Genomic DNA, 13,523 nt, shown 5'->3' on the forward strand with positions numbered 1-13,523 from the left:
TTGTATTAGTTCTACTTATAACTAAGTATAGAGACCATGTTTTCGTTGGAATTTTGCCACGTTGAATAGACGAAAAGAGAGGTGCAAAAAATAGATATTTCCTAGCCTTCTTTAATTCAACACTCGTATGGTTTGCAGGTAATAGATATCGCGGAGGAACCAGAAACTTGATCTCATTAAAAGTTTCATTTTCTTCGGAAATAAAACATTGGATTATTATAACAGAAATCATTCAAAAATATGTGGCAAATGGATTAGTTTCCATGATAAACACACTATCATCATTATAAATAAGATACAAATTAACTTTGGGCTTTTTAAAAACGATATTTTTATTTTCAGATGACCCACTTTCATCGTGACCTCTGAAAGGAAGGCTCAGTTTTCCGATCAAGTAAGTAGCTCTTGCATGATATCTTAAATTTGCCTCTTTGGTTTATATATAAAGGAAAAGGCCAGTCAAAATTAGGCGAATATATACTAATCTACAGTGGAGTAGCAAAAGAAAACAGGGCCAAAGAGGGTGTAGCCTTACTAAGACACCGAAGATATTAAATAACATCAAAGGGTGTCAATACGTATCAGAAAGGATTGTCGCAACAATAATAAGTGGAGAAGGAAGACCTGAACATCATCGGAGTATACGGTCCAGAAAATAGTAAGCCTCAAACAACAAGTGAAATATTTTATGATCAATTGCAACAAGTAGTAGATCAAGTTAGAGGAAAGTTGATAATACTGGGGGATTTTTACGCTCGAATGGGCAACCAAGTAATACCCGGAATTAAACAAAAGCATAATGAGAATGTCAAAAACGAAAATGGTGAACTGATGATAAACTTCTGCACGAATAACAAACTTCGAATAAACAACACCTTTTTTGACCACAAAGACCAACACACATATGTCGCTCACTGAGTTCTATAGTGGCACAATCGCAAAAATGAAGTTCTGAGATAATTGACCATGAAGTTTCATGACATCATAGAATACCATTCAAAATTACAAAAATTTATGGATAAGAGGTTGACAGAAGAAACCAAATACTTGTCAATGAATGGTTTGATATTACATTTTTGTCCATTGTATGGTTTTCGAGAACTTTGATATAAATATGCCAGTATTGGACTCAAGTTTTATAGTGTTTTGGCAAAGATGGTCGGTCGTAAGTCGTGACATAAAAAGTTCATAAAATAATCGTTTTCTTTTTTAATGTTTTGATCATATTTTTATTCGAACTAAAGATATACTATATGAACACAACAATATTTTTCTTAATAATAACTAAAAAAGAATTTTAAAATGATTATCAGTTATAGAAAAACCTTGTTTATGAAACAAGAATAAAAACGTGGAATATAAGTTGATGTAAAATTCACTGTGACTTTTATTAACTGCATTGGATCGAATAAGATACATTAGATCTTCATACTTTTTTCTGGAAATTGGAATTTTATTTTGATAGACCCTTTTAAATTCAATGTCTTTAAAAGAGAATACTTTGTTAGGATTTATGGTTCGTATTTCTTTGAATAAGTTGACCATTTTAAAATAAAATTGGTCAAAGGAAGGATTAAACAGAAAAATTCTATGATTATCCTTTCCAACTTTCAGTATTGAAACATCACTTAATAAACTTCTCCCTAAAAACCTAAAGTAATACATAAAGTCGAAGTCAAAAAACTTTGCACACCCTTACTTTCGTACCTTGTTTGATGAAATAAAAAGCATTGTAATTGGTTCTTCCACCACTCTTTACTACATTAACCTGTTCCATCAATGCCATTATAATGTAGTTTAGCTGCTTGGAAATGTCTCCCAAATCCCAGTATAACTTAAAAAGGCTCGTCTCTCTTCTTCTGTGCATTTCCGGTACATGTTTGCCTGCATTTTATGATGTCACACGGATCTGTAACTGATCTGGCTGGAACGTCTATCTTCCTGTTGTACATTTGATAAGATTGTCCAGAGTTTCGGAGGTGTTTAATTCGGTTTTTTATCCACTTCTTACATTCTTCTTCTCGTTACATTCTAAATGAAATATGTATAAGAAAAGTAAACCTCTACTGACAAAACTTTGTTCTTTCATCGCGTAAAGTGAAGTATTTGAATTAAAGTAAATTCTATACCGACACAACCTTATATTTTGGTGACACAAATAGCATGTTTTTGCCAAAAAATTTATTCCATACTGGCACAACTTTTAATGTGCCGGTATAGACTAAAAAATAAGATATTTTTATTGAAGGTTATAAAAATTATAAAGTGGCATAACATTAGTTTTATTAAAATGTGCCGGTATTCCACGTAGAAGCAACACAAACACACCTAATGTCAACGGCATATTAAATATGTGACGGTATAGTGCTGCCGTTCGAGCGAAATGGAGGGAAATATGCACGTGGTACAACTCTATCTAGGGAATTCTATGCAAGCTACCGTTATGCCGGTTTCGTTCAATTATAAAGTGAAATTTCGTGATTTTTAAGAAGTGGTTATTACAGAACACCATTTTATGAAAATGTGCCACTATAGAACTCAGTGAGCGATATGTACATCCAATAACACCCGCGGACAAAGATCTATGATAGCTTATGTTGTAACTAACAAAGATATACATCCATCAAAAATAGTCGACGTAAGATGCTTCAACTCAGCAGATGTAGGTAGTGACCACAGCCTAGTATTATTAAAATTAGAATCACCATGAAATACTTTACACCTAAGAGAGTAGCACCAACTACAGAATCCACGGAATACTTATACAGAAAAAGGATATCAGGGAAGATTGCTGAGAATGGAATATTAGAAAACGATAACATATAAGAAAGCTGGGAAAAACTCAAAAGTAACATAACTAACGCAGCAACAGAATCACTTGGAGAGAGGAAAGTAACGAATACCAATATATCAAAAAAGAAAATCCCATGGTTTCGAGAGGAAGTGAAGATGAAATGTGAAGAAAATAAGAAACCCTTTTTACAATACAGAACGAAAAAAACACAACAGGCATACAACCACTATAAACGAATTAGAAACGAAACAAATACTTTAGTCAGACAAATAAAAAGGGAACACTGGGAGAGCTTTTCAAAACAGATGGAACACGACTTCTACGGAACACAAAAGGAAATATGGAGAATGATCAGAAGACAAAGAAAAGATATGAACGAACTAATAAAAACGAATCACATTCAGAAAGAAACTTAAGCAGCCTATTTTAGATCTCTGTTTGCTAAAGATAACGATAACAAACCACCAAAACCTGAAATGACAACAAACGAAGAAATAAACATTAAAGAAGCAGAGGTAACGGAAGCATTAAAGAAATTAAAAAATAGAAAATCACCGGGAGAGGACAGAATATCAATCGAATAAACTCCTAGTACGGAGGACAAGAGCGGACCAAACAACTATTAAAACTAATCCAAAAAATAATAGAACAAAACAGAATACCACAAGAATGGAGATCAAGCATCCTAATACCCCTATTTTTTTGTCATTGTTACGTTTAGGCATGTCGTCAGGGGTCAAAGATCAAAGTGTCCTCAAGTGGCTACCTTAATAGTCACTTACACTTAGTCTAGTAGTTCCTTACCGGAATAAATAATACCCCTCTTCAGAAAGGGAGAAAAATCGGACCCAGAGAATTACAGAGGAATTACTTCATTAAACACAACACTAAAATTAACGACCAAAGTAATAACAAACAAAATGAATAAAATTATTACATTAGTAAAAGAACAACAAGGTTTTAGGTCGGAAGATCATGCACCGACGTTATATTTGTAATGAGGCAGGTGCAAGAAAAATCGTTAGAATACAACAAACCGGCATACTTATATTTCGTGGACCTTAAGAAGGCATTCGACAGAGTCAAATTAAAGGACGTTATCCATTTATTGTACGCAAGAGAGGTACCTCTAAGAATAATTAAAACGATCGAGAATATCTACCAGAACAGCACAATAAAAGTAAAAGTAGATGAAATAATAAAAAAGTAAGAACAAAAAAGGATACCAATTGGGAGAAAAACAAGTTAAAATAATCTGCTACGCAGACGACAAAGAAGAAGAAGAAGGTTTATATATTTCGTTATGCTATGTTTAGATCGACTACTTAATCTAACTCTATTCAATGATCTTTGCCGAACGTTGACATAACTTCTCTTTTTTATGATATATGATTAATAGTTGTTGATGATGACTGTACTAACCATCGCTTACATCGCTATAAAAATTATAATTTACAAATGAAATTTACTATTTTTGTTGGGAATAAGTCACAATTTTACTTTAATATTAAGTTTATTTGACGTTTCGATTTCCACCCCGGTGGTTATCAAAATATAAAACATTAGTAAATTAATCAAATGTTGTGTTGTTTTTGTTGCTTGGTAAAAAATTCCTCTAATAATTAAGTTTTATTTGACTCATTCATATTGATGATTCAGACATATACACACTCTCTCTCTCTCTCCTGTCGTTTCCCCATTACTGAGGATCGTGATTTCTTCCAATATTCCTAACAATGTTTCTCCATTGGTCTCCATCTTCAGCTGCTCTAAGAGCTTCGCAGAATGAGTTTCCAGCTAACTGCTTTATTTGGTCAGACCATCTAGTTGGTGATCGTCCTCTTGATCTTCTCCCCGGAACGTTTCCAGAAACAATTAATCTCTCCAAACTGTCGTCACCTCTGCGAACCACGTGACCAAAGAATTGCAGAATTCATTGCAGACATATTGTGGACAGCCTTTTTTTTTAATACTGAGTTGGTTTAGAATGGAAACGTTTGTCCTATGAGCTGTCCAAGGTATGCGAAGCATTCTTCTCCAGCACCACATCTCAAAGGCATCAATTTTTTGGCGCTCGCATGCGCGAAGAGTCGAAGTCTCTGCTCCGTATAGAAATATTGAGAATACAAGGGCATTCACCAGCCTCATCTTGATATTTGGAGAGAGAGATCTGTCTTTCCAAAGTTTAGTTAGGCGACTCATCACATTTTTTGCCATACCAATACGTCTCCGAACTTCTGCTTCACAGTTACCATCGTTAGTTATACTAGACCCGAGATAGACAAAGGTGTTTACTATCTGGTATTCCTGTAATATGTTAGTCAGTTGAATAGTGTTAAATCTGTCGACCACCATTATTTTTGTCTTAGCTTTATTGATTTTCAGACCAACTTTATTGCTTTCGTACTCAACTTTTCGCAGAAGATCAAACATTTCTTGCTCATTTGCTGCTATAAGTGTAGTGTCATCAGCAAATCTTAACTTGGAGATTTTTCTACCAGCTACTGTTACTCCACCGGCCCATCCTTCTAAAACCATCCTCATGACATGTTCACCATAAATGTTAAATAAGTCAGGTGACAACACGCATCCTTGTCTAACACCTCTCTCGTTCTTGAATTGGTTTGAGAACTTCTGATCTAGTCGTACTGTCGCTATATTAGACTGGTACAGATTTTTAATAAGTGTCACCAGGTGCATTGGTGCGCCCATTTCTATTAAAATTGACCACAGATTTATCCAGCTTACACAATCAAATGCCTTTTGGTAGTCAACGAAGCATATAATCATAGATACTTGAAATTCTCTAGACTTTTCAATGAGTTGTCTCAGGTTTAGGATTTGTTCCCTTGTACCTTTACCCTTTACAAACCCCGCTTGTTCCTGAGGTATTTGGTAATGTAGATAGGTTTTTAATCTGTTTTTAATGATATGCAACAAGATTTTACTAGCATGTGTTATTAGTGACAGTGTGCGGTAGTTTTTACCTCTGGTAGTAGTTTCTTTTTTGTGTAGTGGGATATAGATTAAGGTACACCAATCAGATGACCATTTACCTGAATTCCAAACAGCGACACAGATAGAATGGATGATATGTAATCCTTTGTCACCTAGTAACTGTAGTATTTCACATGGTATTGAATCAATGCCTGGAGATTTATTTCTCTTTAGTGATTTAATTGCATCTTTGACTTCAGCGAGTAAGACAGTAGGTTCTCTAGGGTAGTCAGAAGGCCACTGATTTTCTGCTGATACCTCGTTATTTTTATATAGCTCGCCACAGTAGTTTCGCCATGTTTCCAATATTTCATCAGTATCGGTCTTTAAATTACCTTCCTTATCTATTACAGACCACGTTTGAAGTTTAAATTCTCTGGTAAGGACTTTGATCTTCTGGAATAAGTCCCTCGGTTCATTTCGACAGCCATGTTCCTCTATCTCTCTGCATATTTGAGAGATGTAATCAGCTTTATCTTTGCGGCACTGTTTTCTGATTTCTCTCGATAACGCTCTGTATTCATCGTGTGTTCCGTATCTAGTTTTATGTTCTTTTCTGCGTTGAATCACAGTCCACGTATTATCGGATATCCATGGCTTACGGCCAGTGGAAACCGCTGCCTCACAGTCTTTTGCAGCCTCGATTACCTTATCTTTGAAATAGATCCAAGTGCTCTCAAGCTCACTATCTACTTGGTCTAAAGAAAGAGCATCTTCTAGGTTTTGTTGGAAGTCATTGATTTTTGATGGACTTAGAGACATGGCTTTTCTCTGTGGTGTTCTTTTGGGGACTTTAAAACGAAGTCGAACGTTCAATACCAGGAGTTGATGATCGCTCCCACAGTCTGCGCCAGGATATGTTTTACAGTTGATGGACGACGACTTCCATCTTAATCTTATTAGAATGTAGTCTATTTTATTCCTTGTTCGTCCATCTGGGCTGCGCCATGTGTATAATCTCCGTGGATGATGTTGATATAACGTGTTTGTAATTGTAAGTTGTTGTTCTACACCGAACTCCACTAGACGGTCGCCGTTCTCATTTCTCTGTCCCAGTCCATTTTTGCCCAGCACTCCTTCAATATTTTCATTAGATGACCCCACTTTGGCGTTAAAATCTCCTAAAATTATGACGAGTTCACAATTCGGAATAGCGCGAACAGTTTCTTCTAGACGACCATAGAACCTGTTGATGTCTTCTTCTTGTGCAGCTGTTGTAGGAGCGTATACCTGGACAAGGTGTAGGATATTGGTGGATATTCTCATTTTAAGGGATATTATCCTGTCATCAATAATATTATATCCAATTACGCAGTCGTTAAGTTTAACGGGTACAATTATTGCGACTCCATTTGTACTTTTGTTATCTGGGGTTGAAAAATAGACCACGTTGCCAGCAGTTGTTTTAAAATGCCCTTTTCCTCTCCAGTGAGTTTCTGAGAGTCCCTGTACCGAAAGATTGTGGTCTGCCATTTCTTTTTGAATGATGTGTAACTTTCCAGGGTTTTGGATCAGTCCTTGGACGTTCCATGTACCAATTCGCTGACATTTTCTTAAATTAAATGAAAATTTAGATTCAGTCGCACAATTTCTGCCAGGTGCCTGGTCCCTCACACCTTGGCAGCCGGTAGCAAATTTCACACCATCCGACCCGGAACCGAGATGGCGCCGAGCGTGAGTCGGGTTGCTACACATTCCATCTCACTTACCGAAATTGTCATCGTTATGGGAAGAAATTCTCTTGGGAAAATAGTGCAGTGGTTTCCCTTTGCCTTCTGCACCGCTGTATATGTGCCGTTTCTGTGGCTATCGTTCTCGCCGCATGGTCAGTTTTGTAACAGTCAGCTGCCACTGTCCAACCTATCACCATGTCTGGCTACCCTCACTTAGTTTAGCCTGCAGACCAATGCAGTCGCCCGGGATGTGGCACATGGAGCCATAAGTGAGAGTTGAGTGCCTTATGAGGACCAGTTATCAAAAACAATCTCCCGTCTATGACGTTTGATGTGGTCGTTCCAATAAAAGGTGCTACCTCTATAACAAACTCGTACACCCCGACATCATATAATCTACATATACACACATGACCAAAAATTTGGAATACGTACAAATAATATATTTACCCCTATAATGGTATCAAAACTGTTGTTGATATTCATTGTACCTAGAGCTTAAATGAAAATGATAAAAAATTTGAATCGTTTTTTACAATTTTGGTCACATTCCACTGATTAGCGTATTTACAAATTCTTTCAGTTTTTGTTTAAATTTGATCTGACCCGTTTAAAAATTCATAGAAACATGATATCTCATTTTGACAGATCTAGAGTAATTGCTTTCTTACTATAGGGCTTTATTATATATTTATATCGTGAATATTGTTGATGTTACTCAGAGTGGTGTATCGAAAATTTAAAAAAATCCAAGATACAAATGAAGTGAAGGATCTTCCCAGAAGTGGCAGAAGTCGATGTACAACAGCAGCACAAGACTGGCAGATAACATTGATAGCTCGAAGAAATCGTCTGGAATCTACAAGTGGTATATCCAGAAAAATTGCTAGGCTTCAAGGGCTGAATATTTCGCGGCAAACAAATACACGCAGACTAAATGCGGTAAATTTGTATCATAGAAGACCATTACGTGTTCCCAACTGAACTTACCAACACGAAATGGTAAGGTTGCAATAGCTAAGAGAAATCCATCCATCCATCCAATGGCACTACAGCCCAAATCGAGCCTTCGCCTCCTTCAACAAGCTTCTCCAATCATTTCGATTTACCGCTGTTCTTTTCCATGAACGCGTTCCCAGGAAGTTCCTGGCATCCTCATCGACTTCGTCTTCCTATCTCTTTTTGGGTCTTCCAACAGGTCTTTTTCCCTGCATTCTTGCAATTAGCAATTTTCTGGGGATTCTATTCTCATGCATGCGGACCACGTGCCCTGCCCACCGTAATCTCTGCAGTTTAGTGTATTGTGCTAGAGTTGGTTCGTTATATTGCTCGTATATTTCTCTATTATACCTTAAAGAAATGGTGTGGAATAACGTGATGTTCTTTGATGAATCAAAATTGGCTTGGTGTCTGATTCGCGAAGAACACTGGTTTGGAGGACCCCAGGACGACAAGCCCGACTAGAAACATGTGTCCTATTTGAAGGTGACAGTACTATGGTTTGGGGGTACACGGACGCCACTGCTGTGTACATTGAGGAAGTTTTAAAACCTGTCCGATACTCAGAATTATTTTTAAGACAGCTTGGTTTTGTTTCGATTCAGAGGTGTTCATGTAGAGCCACTAAAGACGTCTGGAGAGAAAGAAACATACGTATGGGGAACCACTGAACCGAAATGAAACAACTTGTTTTTTAATTTTTTCATTTTACTCATAGTTTGAGTACATGGAATCAACTTTCGTTGGAATTTTTTTTAGACGAATAGATGAAAAAAAAGTGACTGCATATTGTAAAGTCCCTTTCATCTTCTTTGTTCGTCGTCTCCTTGCCTTACTAATTGTAAAGGCAGAGATTAAGGATGTTACCAGAAAGTGGTTCCAAAAGAATTTTCAGATTTACTGTTTAGATCCGGGACTTCTTATTTCTCTGTAATGTATTATCGTTTCAGGTTCTTATTTACATTCTCAACGAATCTATCTTTATTTTTAGATGACGCACTTTCTTCGCGACCTCTGAAAAGAATGCTAAGTTTCCCTATCAAGTAAGTAACTCTTACACAATGTCCTAAAATTTACATAGTTTGTTTCTCTATTGCCTTATACAATGTATATTATACATATGTATTTTGAGTTTATACTCAGTACTTAAAGCTAATTAAAACAATTATCTAAATTCACAATCAAGATACAGTAGAAATAAACAAACCAAGACACGTTAAAAGCTACTAGGAGCACCCCCGAATCATAATTTACAATGTATAAACTTTGGAAATCATGATTTGGGATTTAAAATGTATAGACATTGCAAATAATTATGATTTGGAAGTGCTCCTAGTAGCATTTAACGTGTTTTTAGAATATAATAGAATAGAAATGTGCTTTATTGTCACTGAAAATTTTTACAATTTTATGGACAAAGCTTACATACAGTCAAAAGAAAAATAAAATCAATAACAACTAACAACTACAATTTCCTAAAATTAGAAAAATCGTCAATATACAGTACATAAGATATAAAAGCAAAGACAAAAACAATTTATTTCAAAATTTATATAAATTGAAAATTGAACATACTTACAACAAATAAACATACTTACAACATTAGGAACTGACAAGTTTAAGCTACTGCGTATGAAACCCAATTTTCTTAGTTATTCATTATTAAGAAATTCTTCTATTGAATAGTATAGTCTTTAAGATAGATAGGCTTTTGTCATTTTACGGAACTTTGGGAAAGATGTTACAGATTTAAGTTGTAAAGGAAGATGGTTGTAAAGTTTTTTTGCGGAATATAATATAGATTTCTTTACTAACTCATTGGATGGGATCGGTAAATAAATATCAAAGATTGAATTTTTGGTGGAGTAAAGATGATTGAGCCTTGCTGGAAAGACATGAATGTGTTTACGAATTAAACAAACCGTTTCTAGAATATATAAAGATGGAAGTGTAAAAATTCCGTAATCTCTGAAGTAACTTCTGCAATGTGTAGATTTTCTGAGGCCAAACAGATATCTTATTGCTCTTTTTTGCAATTTAAAATTAACATCAAATTGGGCAGCTGTACTAGAACCCCAAAAAGGAAGACCATGTCGAAGATGAGACTCGAACAACGAAAAATATGTTATTTTAGAAGATGCTAAATTGAGTTCCCTTGAGACATATCTTATTGCATAGCAAGCTGAGGCGAGTTTCTTACTTAACGAATGGATATGAAGGGACCATTTTTGAGGTTGCTGTCTAAAAAAATACCAAGAAATTTTACAAAATCAACGGTACTAATCTGACTGTTATTAAGAGGCAAATGTTGAAGAGCTCATTTATAGGATAATGCTACTGTTTTATCTACGTTAAAGGAGAGTAAATTAGAGTCAGACCAGGTCTTTACCGTCAGTAGATCCATAGTTAGAGTTTCATGAAGAGATGCAATAGTTGAGTTCCTCCAAGTGATACTGGTATCATCAAAAAGAAAAATTTTCTTATCGATTTTTAAATTAGTGATGTCATTTATAAAGATAAGGAACAGAAGAGGACCCAATATTGAACCTTGTGGTACTCCACATACAATGTTTTTGAGACTAGAGTCAGTATCATTTGCTCTAACTAGTTGTTTGCTATTATTCAAGCAGGATTGGAACCAATTCAAAGAAATACCTCGAATTCCATAGAAATTTAGTTTTTTAATCAAGATGTCGTGATTTATACAATCAAAAGCTTTGGCATAGTCACAGAAAACAGTGGCAGTATAACGATTATTGTTTAGTGCTTGGTAAACCTCATGTAGTACGGAAAACATGGAAACAGTGGTACATTTATTAGTTAAAAAGCCGAACTGATTTTGTGATAAAATGTTGTTATCAACGATAAAGGACATAAGTTGAATTTTAATGAGTCTCTCAATAATTATGGAGACTACCGGTAGTAAGGCAATAGGTCTATAGTTGCAGGCATTAGATTTTTCACCACCCTTATGAAGAGGAATAATAATGGATGTCTTTAGGCACTCTGAAAATTTACCTTTTTTGAAGGAATCCATAATTAATGAGACGAGGATTTCCAATACATTTTCTGTGAGATTAGAGACAACGTTTATAGATAGTCCATCAGTACTACAGGATGATTTGTTTTTAATAGTATTGATTGTTTGGATCAGTTCAGAGTTATCGACTGGTCTTAAAAAGAATGAATTCGAGACCTTTCTTGAATTAGGGAGGTAGGAAATGGGATCTTGTTGGGCCAAAATAGTTGACGTTATATTTTTACTCACATTAACGAAGTAATCGTTAAACTTTCAAGATTTGGAAGGGAAAATGATTGAGCTGTGTGAGTTTTATTTTGAAGATCGTTTATTATAGACCAAGTTTCTTTTGCAACACTTTTAGAGCTTCCCAGACGATTTTGGTAATAGGCTTTTTTAGCTGATTTGATAAGTTTTATATATGTCGTCCTGTACTTTGTGATAAATTCAGTGACAGAAACATTGGTAGTACATTTTTTGATGTATAGTAGTGAACGCATATTCTTGGCTGATATGCGGATACCTTTCGTAACCCAAGGTTTCCGATATTTTGGCTTATTAGGAATTAAAGGAAATGCCTTATTGAAGATGCGGAGAAGCTTATCTATAAAAACACTGAAATTATAGTCCGCGTCTATAGAAGGAAATTGCCACTCAGAAGTTAAGTATACATTTTGGTTTGTTTATTTCTACTGCATCTTGATTGTAAATTTAGTATAGTACTACTACTGTGACTATGGCTTGTAAGTAAATACGTTTCATCAGTAAACACGGTAAATCTTTTTTTCATTTCTAAATTGTTTATTATGTCTTAAATACTATAATCGTAAGTGTCTTATACCATCTTATTCCATCAAGAGTTTTCGATCTGGTATTTTTTCCAACGAAACAGGAGATTCCTAATTTCCAAACTCATACTTTCTTTGTCCCTTTTTTAATCAAATTCTTCAACAAATCTCTTATGAAGTTTATTGACAGTGGGCACGTGTTTTTAAGTATATGAAAATTAAAAATTGGCCGACGTAACAAACCTTGTTCAACTGTTTGTAATTTTATTTATGGAGATTTTGTCCGCCTCTTATTAGGAGTAACAAAACCGGATATACGGTACTGAAACAGGATATACGGATAAACAGTACTGAAATGCGTATGCCTCAAATTTGTATGTGTCAAACGCCGAAACGTACTGAGTGGTTTCCGAACGTCGTTTTAACGTATGTGAATGTCGTGATAATGTTAGGTACTTCAGAATGGTTCTCAGTTTTACAGAACAATGATTTACCGTGGAGTGCTATTTTCGGTCATACGGAAAAGGTCGCGAAAACGTTCCAAGCTTAAAATCAACAATGATTTCAGCAGGACGAGGCAACTTCTCACACGACCATGGAGTCTTTTCAAATATTGCGTGATAATTTTGACAGATCGCCACTCACCAGATCTAACACCACTTAATGCATAGGGGGAATGCTAAAGGAGTCAGACAGATCCACCGTCTGACATTTCGGAATTGAGGACTAGAATTGTAGATTTTTTTCGCGACAGAGGGTACCTCTAGTATCTGGTTTATCGGGAACGTCGTCGTGAAGAATGTTTGCAAGGCTATATCATGTATACTAAATACCGGGTGTCCACTTATATTTTCCCCCATTTCAACTGCCTAAATGGCTTAAGATAGAAATAGGCTGTTTCCTCTGAAATGTTTGACTTAAATAAAAGTTTTGTCTGAATGGATAGAGTTTTTTATATCGCTTTCAGTTACGAAAAAAAAATTGCGGATTTTTAAAAAAACTTGGTTGACTTTTTTTTTTAATGGAATACATTGAATTGAATACATGGAATTTTTGTACATTGAAAGAACGGTTATTCGCCTATCCAGCGATATAAAGTTTTTTAAAATCGGTTGTCAAATGACTGCGTAATTAATTTTTAAAATGAGAGGTGCAACGTGGATATCATATAACTAAATAACATTATTAAGCAAATTGATATTATGTTATGTGATTTCCACATTGCATCCCTTATTTTAAAAATGAATTGCTCA

At 35.3% G+C, this 13,523-nt stretch overlaps 1 protein-coding gene across 1 annotated transcript in view; it reads left to right on the top strand.

Moving 5' to 3' along the window:
* Nucleotides 1–337: 337 nt before the first annotated feature.
* The window catches only part of LOC114332534 (metabotropic glutamate receptor-like), a 248,028-nt gene continuing 234,842 nt past the window's right edge, over nucleotides 338–13,523 (top strand). Inside the window, exon 1 of the mRNA XM_050641540.1 lies at nucleotides 338–394. The gene's annotated coding sequence lies outside the window, so the exon portion shown is untranslated. The remainder of the gene's footprint in view (nucleotides 395–13,523) is intronic.

Source organism: Diabrotica virgifera, chromosome 10 (assembly GCF_917563875.1).
Source record: "Diabrotica virgifera virgifera chromosome 10, PGI_DIABVI_V3a".
In the NCBI taxonomy this organism is placed as follows: Eukaryota; Metazoa; Arthropoda; class Insecta; order Coleoptera; family Chrysomelidae; genus Diabrotica; species Diabrotica virgifera.